Genomic DNA, 14,815 nt, shown 5'->3' with positions numbered 1-14,815 from the left:
GTTGCCCATTTTAAGGTAGACATGTGACCATTGACTAGCTCTAGTCCTTGGGCCAATTATTATTCTCCAAGATATTTTGGCATAGTGCCCTAATTGCTGCAGTTGGTGCTTTTCCTCTGAGCGTAATCATTTCGGTAGGGACGTTTTCCATTCCCGGAGGTTTTCCTGCCTTAAGACTACGCACTGCCGCCTCTTAAGAACGGACGAACTTTCGTAGTCCGCTTCTGGTCTGGGATTGTTCTGAAGTAGACAAAAGTCTGTTTGAGGTTGTAGAGGTCACTGTTTATAAATCCTTCATTATTTGAACGAGAACAATACAACTCAAAATCGATACAGTAAGATTCTTGAATATTTTATGAAAACACATATTGATCTAAGATTTATGAAGAATGTAACATTCGTCATTATGCATAACGATCAAATACAATATTTATAAATATTTATAAAACGTGCGTCGGCCGGGAATCAAAATCGGGGCGCCCGCGTGGCAGACGAGAATTGTACCACTGAACCACCGATGCGCTTATTGTAAAAGGCCACTTTCAAAAATTCGAAACGCACTCGTCGTTAACCGATGGATCGTTTAACATTTTTAAAACTATGTTCTGCTTACCAATTGTGGAAAGAAGTGATGGTTGAATTAATCACCAAATCTAGAATTCGCTTTCAATGCGCATACATTCTTTTGGCAAGGTAATGTTATATATTTGCATATTACTCGTGGCATATCTTGGATAAATCTTTTACATTTAAAGCGTTTCATTTTCAGCTACCGTAATTACTAAGTTTTATGACACTTGAAAAAAATAATATTTTCGTATCTGAAAATTAAGATACATTTTTTTTTGTCCGGAAATTAAAAAAATGAAAAAAGCAGGACTACTCCGTTTTGAGCCAATCTATTTTTTCGTGACTTCATTTTTGGACATACGTTTTTTTTCATAATTTGTGACTCTACATTTTTCAAGAAATTAGTTACAATGCTTTTTTTAGCAGAGATCTGTCCTATTTTTTTTCAGTAGCACTTTTTCCATGGTAATTTTACAAACATATTGAAGAAATATAACCTGGCAGGCAAAAACTTATATGCAAATGTCCATTACATTTGCGTTATTGGGTACATAATTATGTAGACAGGTAATATATATAGGTTTCACAGAACGGGTTATATTGCAACGTATACGCCATCAATATATACTATACGGAATGGTATTTTTCAAGCACAAACTATTATTCGTTGGAACAATTCGCGCTTTACACATTTCATACGATTATCCGATCATCAGTGCAATATTTTAGCGTGTCTCTTAATTTTCGAACACCTCTATCATTTTTGTCTCTGAATTTCCGGACACCTGTATAAAAAACTTATTTTAAAATATCTATTTGCGGAAACAAAACACGTTTATTTTTTAGTGTCGTTAAGCTTGGAATATTTACCGTAGTTGAGAATGAAACGTTTTAAATGTAAAAGACTTCCCCAAGATATGACGGGAATAAAGTGTGGCAATACCGTGCAAAAACAATTGATATACTTTAAAACTAAATTTTAGATTTTGTGATAAATGCCACCAACACATAATACCCCGTTTTGTCAAAAGAACAAATATGTTTCAAAATGATAAATGGCCCATCGGTTTACGCCGAGTGCGTTTGGAAACGTTGAAAGTGGTCTTTAACAATGAGAGCATCGCCTGCCACGCGGGTGGCTCGAGTTCAATTTCCGGCCGATGCAGGTTTTATAAATGTTTATAAATAATCTATTTGATCGTTATGAATATAGACGAATAATAACGAATGAAATAAATCTTAATAAAATAAATCTTAAACCAACATGTGTCTTTGATATTTTTCTGTAATCTTAATGTATCGATTTTCGATATTTTATTGTGCTCGTTCAAATACGGAACGAGCCGAACGTTTTAAACATCATAATTTCATATAATTTATTTACATGAAACATCGGTGGAATAATCAAACAATGCTTTTCAATATTGAAGTTATATTTCCATGCTCAAATGAATGAACATCCATACAAATTATAGATTGATACTCAATAAGATCTTCTAAATATTTATTACTTGTTGTGACTTAAAATTTTCGGCAATACGTTTTTTCCATAATTTATGAGTCTACCAATTTGGGAAAGTTTATTTTACAATGCTGTTGTATAAGAACTTTGCCCCGTTGTGTTTATCTGGTGACACTTTGATCATGCTTTTTTACAAAAGGTATTGAGGTAATAAAACCTAGCAGACGAATATTTTAATGAAAATGGCATAACATCTGCGCAATTCTGTACATACCTATGAATACCGGTAATGGACTATTGTTTCACGAAACAGATTAAAGTGAAACGTATATAATATATCTGTATAATATACGGCGTTTTATTTTAAAATGTTAAATTGTCCATTGTTTAAAACATTAAAAATGATTGATCGATTTACGTCGAATGCGTTTTGAGACGTTGAAAGTGGTCATTATAAAATAAGCGCATCGGTGGTTCAGTGGTAGAATGCTCGCCTGCCACGCGGGCGGCCCGGGTTCGATTCCCGGCCGATTCACGTTTTTTTAATGTTTATTAATACTGTATTTGCACGTTATGATTAAAGAAGAATGATGACAAGTGTTCTTAATAAGTCTTTAATCGGCATGTGTCTTTGATATTTAAATTTTTCGAGATTCTTAATGTATCGATTTTTGAGTTGTATTGTTCTCGTTCACATTAGGAATGAGTCAAGCGTTTAAACGTTTTTATTTCTCATAATTTATGTATATGACAATTTATTTACAATACATTGACCTGAACAACTACTTACTTCGACTAGACTCCATTCTCTCAGGAACGATCTCAGAGCAGAAGCGGACAACGAAAGTCCGTCTATACTTAAGGCAGAGGTGGAGGAGGCAGTGCGTAGTCTTAAGGCCGGAAAATCCCCGGATGGACAACGTCCCTCCTGAGCTGATTTAGCACAGAGGAGAGGCAACGACTGCAGCGATGATGGCACTATGATGGCACTATGCCAAAATTTTTTTGAGGAGAAGAAATGGCCCGAATGAGTGGCCCCAGTCACTGTTAAAACCTCTACCAAAAAAGGGGAATCTCAAGTTGTGCGATAATTACCGCACAATAAGCCTCATCAGTCATCCCGGCAAAGTCATGCTAAGCATAATCCTTAATCAATTGAAAAGTAAGGCCGAGGCACTGCTAGCTGAAGAGCAAGCTGATTCAGAGCTTGGCGGAGTACATTGGAACCCATCTTTAACTTCAGAATCATCATTGAGAAACACCTGTAACACCGAAGTGAGCTATGCCACTGCTTCATTGACTTTAAGAAATGCGTTAGAAAGCGTGTGGCATGGTGGCATATGTTTGTTTTTCCAGAGCCCCTACTGTCGACCGTCAAACGACGAAAGCTGGCTTGGTTTGGACACTTCACCAGAAAGTACTCTCTGAGCCCGACTGTTCTCTAGGGCAAGTTAGAGGGAGGACGACCTCAAGGCCGTCAGAAGAAAAGCTGGATTGACGATGTTAAAGAGTAGATATTCCTTCCCATGGGTGAATTATTCTCAGCAAGACACATTAGAGTTGACAGGAGGAGGATATTTGTATCGTTGTCCCTCATTTTCCTCCAACGGACAAACCGGTCAAGGGAATAATGATGATGATGATTTACATTAAACAATGCTGGAATAATCAGACAATGCTTTACACTATTGCTGTTATATTTGCAATGCTAAATTAAATGAACATCAAGACATCTAAATTAGTTTGATATTGATTAACCTTCAAAATATAACGGCTTGTCCGGGATTTGAAGCACTCAAATCGAGAATCTTACCATAGACCAACGAGACACTCTTGCTCAGCGTATTTTCATCGCAGTATGATGAGAACGTTACAATTGTTGAAATGCTAGTGAATATTGTGAAATCGTTATCAATTATTAATTAAAAAGACTTGTAGCTCTTTTAGAAATTTAACCGTGATTTACTACTTACTTTTGATTTAATTGAGCATTACAAATATAACCTCACTATTGAAAAGCATTGTCGGATTTTTCCAGCGGTGTGTCATGCAAATCACAATCATCATTCCCTTGACCGCTTTGGCCGATGGAGGGAAATAAGGGGAGATGATACAGAAATCCTCCTACAGTCAGGTCATGTTTGTGCTGCTGAAGGTTATTCGTCCATGGGAAGAGATGTCCACTATTTTACATTTCCTTTCCAGTTTTTTTCTTTGATGGCCTCGACGTTTACCTCCCTCTAGCGTGCCCTAGAGAACAGTCTTGCAAAAAGAGATGTGCTTTGTGACGTTATCAAACCAAGACAGCTTTTGGCCTTTTACGGTCGCTAGTAACGGCCTTTGTGGACCAACAAATGCTGCAGTCATATCCGGAAATACTCGTTGGTCCTATGCCCCGTGTAAGAGATGCGGAGTAATCTTCAGAAACATTTATGTGCAAATACATCTACCCTGCGTTCGTTAAGCGCGTGAAGCGTGCAAGTCTCGCAGCCGTAATGTAGGATGGATACTGCACGGGGCAAGTAGAGCCTTACGTGGTGGGAAATTTGATGGAACCGCTTGTCCAAAACTTGCTCAGTCCGGCCATTTCTGCGCTCACCATGGCAATTTCTTTTTCGGACTTCACCGGTACTGGTATCATACTTTAATTTGATATCTGCACTGGTGTTGGTCGTGCTGTTAACCATGATCTTCCACTTCTCTGTGCTGACCTCCATCACTTATGCTCATGCACTTTCATAGAGTCTGTTGTTGAGATCTTGAAGTTTAATGCTGGCGCCACCCATGAGGCCAACGTCATCATCGATTCTCAAGATGGAGATGGGTCTTTAACCGATGTAGGTAGATGGTTGTGGTAATGAGCAGTCTTATGTATTACATGTATCTTCTCAAGGAACAGGTTGAAAGCGACGGGAGAGAGCAGACATCCCTTACATAAAGTTCTTGTATGACTTGCACCAGCCCTTCGTCAATGTTGAATTATCTCATATCAAGCCATAGGCCATCATGCCACAAGCGGTCGAAAGCTTTCTGAAAGTCAATGAACACGCCGGGTATGCGAATACTTCGTTTACGGATGGCACTTCACTAACAGAGAACAACAAACGCCACGCGCTAGAGGTAAGTTCCTCTGTTTTATTTAAAGTTATATCCTAAAGATTAGTTTTTAAGACAAGACACAGGGTCGAGTTGATAAATGGTGTATCCTTTTGTATTGGGAATACACAATTTCACGGAAGAATGGAACAGTTTTGCCCAAAAAATAGAAAATTTGATCGGAAAACAGCATAAACTGGATGAACAGTAAACATTTTAACAAAATAAAACTACTTAGAATTATTGCAAGAAATTGTTTGCTATTCCAGCATGTAGAATAATCACTGTGCTTCAAATACTGAAATTTTGATAGCATTCAATGAAATATAAACAAAGATAGTACATTTTGTAATAGGTGGCATACATAAAGTTGCAGCCACTTTGTTTACCGATAAAGGGCACTTCAGATTACGGAGACTTTCAACAAAGCGGGCACTCTAATAACTGAGTTTTATCTTCTACCTCAAATGCATTTATTTATATTATGGCTATTCATACGAAACATTTTTAAAATATATTTTTCAAAAATCACATGACTATTAATTTATACTATGTTTATTATAATTGCAATTTTCAAATAAGATAATATTTATTATTAAATAAATGTGTACGGATAATGCGAATCAACACGATCGTGTTTAATTTTACTTATAGCAGGGCTCTAGATAACGGTAGTGAAGGGGTCTTTATGACGCAAATACACATTTGTTCTTCATAAAATCCTATGTCGGTTGTGCTTATTTGAATCGCATCATCAAGACGATACTTATGCGTAGCAACAAAATTAAAAAGAGAATGGTAAAACTCCCTGTATTTTGAGCCCTGCTTATAGGGAGCACTTCCCTTTACGCAACGCTAACGTTTGCTCGAAGTGCGATTCACCTGACCCTAAATCACTGTATTGGTTGAGTTTTAAGAATCACGGTTAAAATTAAATCGTAAAATCAACTGATTCTGGAAAAAAAGGAATGCGTACATAAAATGTTTAAATGTCATATTATGGAGTCAGTACTTAGTATACCCACACAAACGAAGTTTAGGGTGCTATATTGGATAGAACTTCATATGCAGCATGTGTTGTGTTTATATTAAAAAAAAGACGGATATGCATAATTTTTACACCACTATCGTGTGATTAAATCAACCCCGCCCGTTCTTTTATTGCTATTTTCGTTTATTGGCATTGAGCCAAAAAGTTCCAATAGAATTTCGAACCTGCATCGCTGCTGATATTAATCTCTGAGAGGCAGTTTAAGCAGAGTGATTATTCATGACATGCTATCTAATATAAAAGAAAATAGCCTTAGTACCTTCATTTGGACATAAAGATAAATGCTTTAGATCAACCGCTTAGAACGTAATTTAAAATATATGGTCATATAGATTTTACTCATTAGACATATCCAATTTGTTTAACATTTATCTTTCACATTTATACCAAATCATAATCATATTTTAAAGGGATAAGAACATGCTTCGGTTATTCGTTTTTTATTTGCGTACTAAGTACATACATTTTTATTTATTGCCTGCTTACTTTAACAGTATTCCACAGCGAATTCTGCATTTTTGATTCAAAAAATACGAGTGTGTTATATCTGGAAAAAAGTGTCTAGATGTCAGGAAACGAAGTGCCATTGTTTTTTAGATGATCGGTAAACGAAGTGCAGATGAAAAATGTGCATGCGACTCTTAAAACATTTGAATTTTCTCAAATACATTAGTAAACTAAAATGTAACATTACTGGATATATTGATCTTTTATTTCGAATAGTAAGCACGTTCTTGATTTATTTCCAAGTATGTTTATTTTGTTTAAATATGTACTGATCATTCAATTCATGCTGATTATCGATGAAATTTTATCGTTTTTTTTAAATAATTCACCGTTTTTCCGCGAATTTCTTTCTTCGCAATACGAAGTGCTATACCATTAATCATCCAAACAATGTTTTGTGTCTAAAACCCAAATAAACAGAACATAAATACAAAAAAGCTGAAGAACTCACCTCTCGCGCGTGGCGTTTGTTGTTCTCTGTAAGTGAAGTGCCATCCGTAAACGAAGTATTCGCATACCCGGCGTGATGAAGTTGTGAAAGAGTTCACAATGGTGTTGCTGGTGTTTCTCAATGATGATTCTGCAGTTGAAGATGTGTTCCACTGTGCTTCGCCCAGCTCAGAATCCAGCCTGCTCTTCGACCAGTAGTTCCTCGGCCTTACGTTTCAATCAATTAAAGATAATGCGTAGCAGGACTTTGCTGGGGTGACTGATGAGGCCGATGGTGCGGTATTTAGTGCAAACCATGAGGTTGCCCATTTTAAGGTAGGGATGTGACCAGTGACTGGCTCTGATCCTTGGGCCAATTATTATTCTCCCAGATCTTTTGGCATAGTGCCGTCATTGCTGCAGTTGTTGTTTTTCCTCCGAGCGTAATCATTTCGGTAGGAACGTTTTCCATTCCCGGAGGTTTTCCTGCCTTAAAACTACGCACTGCCGTCTCCACCTCTGCTTTAATATGGGTGAACTTTCTGAGCCCGCGTCTGGTCTGGGATTGTTCTGAAGTAGACTGCAGTCTGTTTGAAGTTTGCGGTCGTAGAGGTCACTGTTAATAAATCGTTCCTTATTTGAAAGAGAACAATACAACTCGAAAATCGATACAGTAAGATTCTTGAATATTTTATATATCAACAAGAGATGTGTTCGTCAGAAACACAATGCCCCCTACTGCGCCGCTTTTAAATATATTATTTTTTGTTGTTGTTGTTGTTGACCTTTGCCCTTGAAGGATGACCTTAACCTTGAACTTTCACCACTCAAAATGTGCAGCTTCATGAGATACACATGCATGCCAAATATCAAGTTGCTATCTTCAATATTGCAAAATTTATGGCCAACGTTAAAGTTTTTTTTCGGACGGACGTACAGACTGACATACTGACGGACTGGTCAACTGCTATATGCCACCTTACCGGGGGCATAACAACACATATTGATTTAAGATTTATGTAGAATGTAACATTCGTCATTATGCATAACGATCAAATACAGTTTTATAAATATTTATAAAACGTGCATCGGCCGGGAATCGAACCAGGGCCGCCCGCGTAAATCTTTTACATTAAAAGCGTTTCATTTTCAACTACCGTAATTTCTAAGTTTTACGACACTTGAAAAAAAAAATTATTTTCGTATCTGAAAATTAAGATACATTTTTTGTGTTCGGAAATTAAGAGAAAGAACAAAAAAACACTGGACAACTCCGTTTTGAGCCAAACTATTTTTTTTTCGTGACTGCATTTTTGGACATACGTTTTTGTTTCCATAATTTGTGACTACATTTTTCGGAAAATTAGTTACAATGCTTTTTTTAGCAGAAATCTATCCTGTTTTTTTTTCGGTGGCACTTTTTCCATGGTAATTTTACAAACATATTGAGGAAATATAACCTTGCAGGCAAAAACTTATATTCAAATGACCATTACATTTGCGTTATTGGGTACATAATTATGTGTACAGGTAATATATATAGGTCTCACAGAACGGGTTATATTGCAACGTATATGTCATCAATATATACTATACGGCATGGTATTTTTCAAGCACAAACTATTATTCTTTGGAACAATTCGCGCTTTACACATTTCATACGCGTATCCGATCATCAGTGCAATATTTATACCGTGTCTCTTAATTTTCGAACACCTCTATCATTTTTGTCTCTGTATTTCCGGACACCTGTATACTTACTTTAAAATATTTATTTGCGGTTACAAAACACATTTATTTTTAAGTGTCGTTAAGCTTGGAATATTTACCGTAGTTGAGAATGAAACGTTTTAAATGTGAAAGACTTACCAAAGATATGACGGGAATACAGTGGAAATATGGCAATACCATGCCAAAACAATTTATATACTTTATAACCAAATTCTAGATTTGGTGATAAATTCCACCAACACATCATACCCCATTTTATAATGTTCTACACTTATAAGAAAAGTGTCTAAACAAACGTATCATAAATATTATATTAAACAAGTTCACCGCCAAGGGGTGAAGACAGCACACCAAAATTCTTTAAAGGAAGGTTAAATACATCTGTAATATTAGTTGTAATTTAAAAATGGATTCTTTTCAAATGACTATGGACGCATCTCCCGAGACCAGTAAATAACGTAACGTGGTATTGCTAGATAAAGGAGACGTCCCATTCAAAAAGGTGGCCATTGGTCTATTAGTTACTGGATTTGAAATACCTGCTAAACCGGGACTAATCTCCAAGCCGAACATTTCGCGATAACTGGTTTTCAAAAAGTAATAAAACCACTAACTATTTGTAGGAAAAGACGTTGCTATAACAGTGTAGATTCAAGTAAACGTGCGCATTACTACTCCGACGTCGTTGATTTTTAAAGTGTCATCCGTCTTTTGATGTTCGTGGTTTTTGTGTTATTACCTTCGCGTGTTTGTATATACATATATGTATGTATATATATATATATATATATATATATATATATATATATATATATATACTAAGACATTACTATAAATATGGGGTGATTTTCTATATGAAACCTTTATTGTGGGGTGTGAAAAAAATGTGGGCCGAATATACCACCCCACTTTTTTTAACGTATTTAAACGCTTACCTGGAGTACATTTTTCATTTTCAATGAATTTTTGAAAAACTCGGTTTCATGTGGAAAATTATATACAATAGTTCTGCATTTGTCTCCCTTTACACCAACGCGGATTTACAGCCAGCACGGACTCTAGATTACAATATATACAGTCCGTGCAGCCAGCGAGTTTCTCATCGTAAGGCCGCTGTGAGAATGCTCTATTGGGTGTTAAAAGTGCGGATGTAACGATGTTGCTTTGTTGCTTTGTAAAACTGATGATCCCGATAAAAATAGTCAAAATGTATTATTTCATAAAACCATGTCATTAAAACAATACTTTTGACGGCATACTTTCGATTATACGGTATGGTGGTAATGAAAAATGAAAATGTACATCTAGTATAAATAGTAGATTGTCTAAAAACAATAGGCACTGTCGATTGCTACCTTAATACGAAAAAATGTTGTTCATCGTATATTTTTATTTAATGTATATTTCAGATGGCTAAAGTAAAATATAAAGTTACCAAAAGTAAATAGAATAATAAGAAACATTCTTCGACCTAAGCCATGAAACTTAATTCAGGGGACGTACCTGGGCCTGTTTGGGGTATACACACCATGATTAGGTGCGTCCAACATTTTTGCCCCTAAGAAGCAGCGTAGATGCATTGTGGAGTGTCTTACATAACGGTTAAAATGAAGGAAAATGTAGATGATTGTTGTACATTTTATATACAGGGATAAGGGAATTATGTGATTAATTTAACCGATTTTAAAAATTATTTTGGCGAATCTGACATATTCAGTATCAATTTTTATCTCAAATTATTTAAGTTTTTCAAGAAAAAAATAAAGTATGTCAAAATCAATTCTAATCCATTTAACGCATATGAACGATATGTGGCTTTATAATGCTCATTCTATCTGATATAATGATTATAACCTTTGAAACATCGACCCAAATATTTCTCGAGATAAACAAGACTCTGAATAGTGCATAACTATCATATTTCTTTCCAAGTAACAAGTTGTTAAGTCGGAAGTAGTGCACCGGCCATTTTATGACACCCACGCACAAAGCGTTCATTTCATTCTTGATTTAGATATTTACAGCACTTTCCAGTCAATTCAATACTATTTTACCAATGCTTTTCTGTAAAATCTAACTGGAAAGTTTATGCGACTTACACAGTAGAGAACCATGTAACGACTGGAAGTACATCAATAAAAAAACAATTAAATTGAAAACAAAAGTTTAACTATTGTGTTTGTTAACTTGTTAGTTGCATATTCACCGCATGAAATGTGTGTTATCATTGTCAAACCAGACATTAGTGTAAGTCGATAAAAGTAAATGGAAAATCAGATTAGCACACCGAAGGGTTAACGTAATTCTAAATGAATTTTATGTATACTTACATTCGTCTTGTGTGGTTTAACGCGACATTCAGATTTATTTCTATAACTTGTGCATTTCATGTGTGTTTTCGCATCGAATGAACACAGTACGTAACCATACCTAATGTGGCGAAGCCATTAGTTAAAGTGTTGCGTTTGACAAAAAGCAATAACATACATAAATGCATTTAAGGTAGAAGATAAAACTTGGTTATCAGAGTGCCCAATTTGTTGAAAGTCTCCGTGATCCGAAGTGCCCTTTGTCGGTAATAGAAGTGCATGTATCTTGATGTATACCACCTATTAAAACATGGTCTATCTCTGTTTATATTTCATTGAATTATCGAAATTTCAGAATTTGAAGCGCAGTGATTACTCTACATTCTGGAATAGCAAACACTTTCTTGCAATATTTCTAAGTAGTTTTATTTTGTTCAAATGTTTACTGTTCCTCCAGTTTATGTTGTTTTCCGACCGAATTTTCTAATTTGGGGGCAAATATGAACCATTTTCCGTGAAATTTTGTCTTCCCAGTACAAAAGGATACACCATTTATCAACTCGACCATGTGTCTTGTCTTAAAAACTGATCTTTAGGATATAACTTATAAAAAAACTGAGCTACATTCATCTCGCGCGTGACGTTTGTTGTTCTCGGTTATGGGAGTGCCATCCACCATCAGAGTATCCGCATACCCGGCGTGATTTACCTACCATAAAAACTGGGTCCTTTTTTTACTTTAATGAATCAACAACAGTTCCAGACAACAAAGCTTCGTGACTGTTGTTTCGATATTCAATGTTGTTGCTCTTTGGCCATGTTAACTAAAGGGGAAGCGATAAATAAAACTGTTGTCGAGGATTTAAATGTTATGAAAACTAAATGATCGTTGTGAATGAAGAATATTTGAGAACAATACATGTTCTGCCAATTGATGTGTGGAATGTCAATAGTATCCGTCATCGTAACATTCATCGAATCTTGTGTTTGATTTACATCGCTATGTTTAGTCGTTATTATGGATGAAATTTGTTTAAAGTTAAAAATGTAACAATTAAACCTCTGTATAAATGTCACCATATGTTTGTATTTATTGATTTAAGGTTCTTTTAGCAGGCACATGGGCTGTCTGCACCCCAGTGTACGGTCAAATACATTTTATGATAAAAAACATAGCCCTGAAGGCACTGAAGTTTTTCGCTATTGCATAATCTTAGACGCAACTCAGTTTTGAAAATTATGTTAAAGCTTTATATCGCAAGTTCACAACCCATTCAAATTTATAACGGGAGTGTCTTAACGCACAGGTCGAGTTGTGTGTGCACTGTTTGTCCTCATATTTATGTTATAGAGATAACTAAGACAAAATAACAAAATATGTCTCTTTTTCGCAATTGGTTGCTGCACTGGCAACCATCTTTAGAATTTTGGTTGCCTTGCTAAAGAATAACAAGCCTAGAATCATGTACATGTTGTGTTATGTGTATCTAATACTTTATTTATTTTCTTTATCAATATTTTGTATATGATTTTTTTCCATGAAAATTTGATCGTCTTATGGCCAGACCATGGTGTTGATCCGGATCACCGAGTGGATGAAAGCGATGTCTTTATATTGAATACATTAAGGTCATTGATTGTAAACGTGTGTTAAAGAGATGGTTAATTAATAAAAGGTTTTTTGCCTACGAACATGCGGAACCAGCAAGCATTTGATAATTATTATGTGGTTATACTTGAAGCGAGCTTGTAGCGACGTATGCATTTTGTTTTAAATTTTGACTTTATACTTATTTTTCCCACTACATTAGTTACAAACAACACTGATCTATTATGTTTTATTTATTTAAATAATGGCACAAAGTTTTACAATAGTTTCCGACTAAATTGGTTTAACTCTTTTTCATAGTTGTTTATTCTTAATGTATTGCTGATCTGAATTTAACTGATCATTTGCGGTAAATTGTGTTGCCTTACAGGCTCCACATTTTAATGGATAGTTTCATTAAAAAAAGATCCCGACAAAGTAAACAATGAAAAAAGGGAAAAAAATAATTGATAACGCCGATTTGACATTTTAAACCAAACACCAGCATGAGCTGTGGTAAAATTACTCTTATTTCGCAACACAGCTGTACTTTAAATATAATGTTAACCAATGTTTCCAAATACCTCTCTGTTGCGATAGTGTGACTTTCTCTTAGATTTCCAATAATGCATGAGAGCCTTGTTGTGGGAAAACGGGGCTTGATGCATGTGCGTAAAGTGTCGTCTCAGATTAGCCTATGCAGTCCACACAGGCTTATCAGAGACAACTCTTTCCGCCTACACTAGATTTATTCCATAAAAGCGAAAAAAAAATCGTCCATTATAAGCCTGTGTAGACTCCACAGGCTAATCTGGGACACCACTTTACGCATTTGCATTCAATGATTAAGCCCTTTTTTCCCAGAGCACTGTGTGCAATGTCAAAAGAACCACTGAATTATGAAATAAACCTGTAAGTTATACATGATGTAAGATCTGACAGTTTATTGAACTCATTCAATTTGCAAGTCTGAAAACATTAAAGGACCTTTTCACGTTTTGGTAAATTGACAAACTTAAACAATTGAATAATTTTGAAATTTCTGTTGTTATCGTAATATTTTTTCATACTACGAGGTTTGCTTATATAAAGTATAAAATACATTTCTCATTGTATGACCACGGACGGCCGAGTGGTCTAAACGATAGACCTTTATTCCAGGGGTCAGTGGTTCGAGCCCAGTTGAGGGTAAGTTTTTTGTTGTTTCTTTATTTGTTTTTTTTTTAATGGAGCTTTTAAGATCCAATGTTTACATTTATCAATACTAAGCATTTAATGACAAACTGTGAAAAGGTCCCTTTAGATGTTTACTTAAAAATGCCAAAAGGTAAAAATTTAGAACTCATTCGTTGTTTATTTGATTTAAAAGTGATTTTGTTTATTTGCCTTGTCAGTGAGGTTACTTTGAAGTTATTATCACTTTTTTGAAATCATTAATAGAAAAGATAATTTAAGCTTCATTTTGGGAAAACAGGGCTTAATGCATATGCATTAATTGTCATCCCAGTACCAGAGATTCTCTTTTAACGAAAAACACCATAAAATCAGAGAGTGTCGTCCTTGATTAGCTTGTGTGCACTGCACAGGCTAATTAGTGTGCACAGGACACCACTTATTGGCCATGCATTAAGCCCCGTTTTCCCTGAACGCAGTCAATATGTACAGATTTCAATGACGACCTGGCCAATGTCGCGCACAAGCTGTTAAACACTATTGATTACATTCACACACTCACTGTCTGCAGTGTACCAATGGTACAACTAAAAATGGCATTTGGAGTGCGCCTTGCACAAAATCGAGTGAATGCGAATCAGTTGTTATAGTGATTCTTGTGATTTAAGCAGTCCTGAATGTTTTTCCACTCAATTGTTTAGATAAAATTACTCTATAGGAATGGACAATGTGAACTATATCTGTAAATAAGCAGTTTGACAGCTTTTCCGCTGCGTTAACATAAGCCTGTGTAGTCCGCACAGGCTAATCCGGGACGAATCTTTCCGCCCAAACTGGATTTTCGCTAAGAAGAGACATCATTTAAACGAAAAATTCCACAAAAAAAAGTGGAAATCGTC

At 35.6% G+C, this 14,815-nt stretch overlaps 1 protein-coding gene and 1 non-coding gene across 2 annotated transcripts in view; one reads left to right on the top strand and one right to left on the bottom strand.

The window, feature by feature from the left end:
* LOC127865679 (uncharacterized) overlaps positions 1–14,815 on the bottom strand; it is a 459,001-nt gene that overhangs the window by 185,247 nt on the left and 258,939 nt on the right. The window lies entirely within an intron of this gene.
* On the top strand, positions 2,497–2,567 carry Trnag-gcc (transfer RNA glycine (anticodon GCC)). The gene has a single exon. It is a non-coding gene; the product is annotated as a tRNA-Gly (tRNA).

This window comes from Dreissena polymorpha, chromosome 2 (assembly GCF_020536995.1).
Source record: "Dreissena polymorpha isolate Duluth1 chromosome 2, UMN_Dpol_1.0, whole genome shotgun sequence".
Lineage (NCBI taxonomy): Eukaryota > Metazoa > Mollusca > Bivalvia > Myida > Dreissenidae > Dreissena > Dreissena polymorpha.
This window is presented reverse-complemented; position numbering and strand designations above follow the sequence as displayed.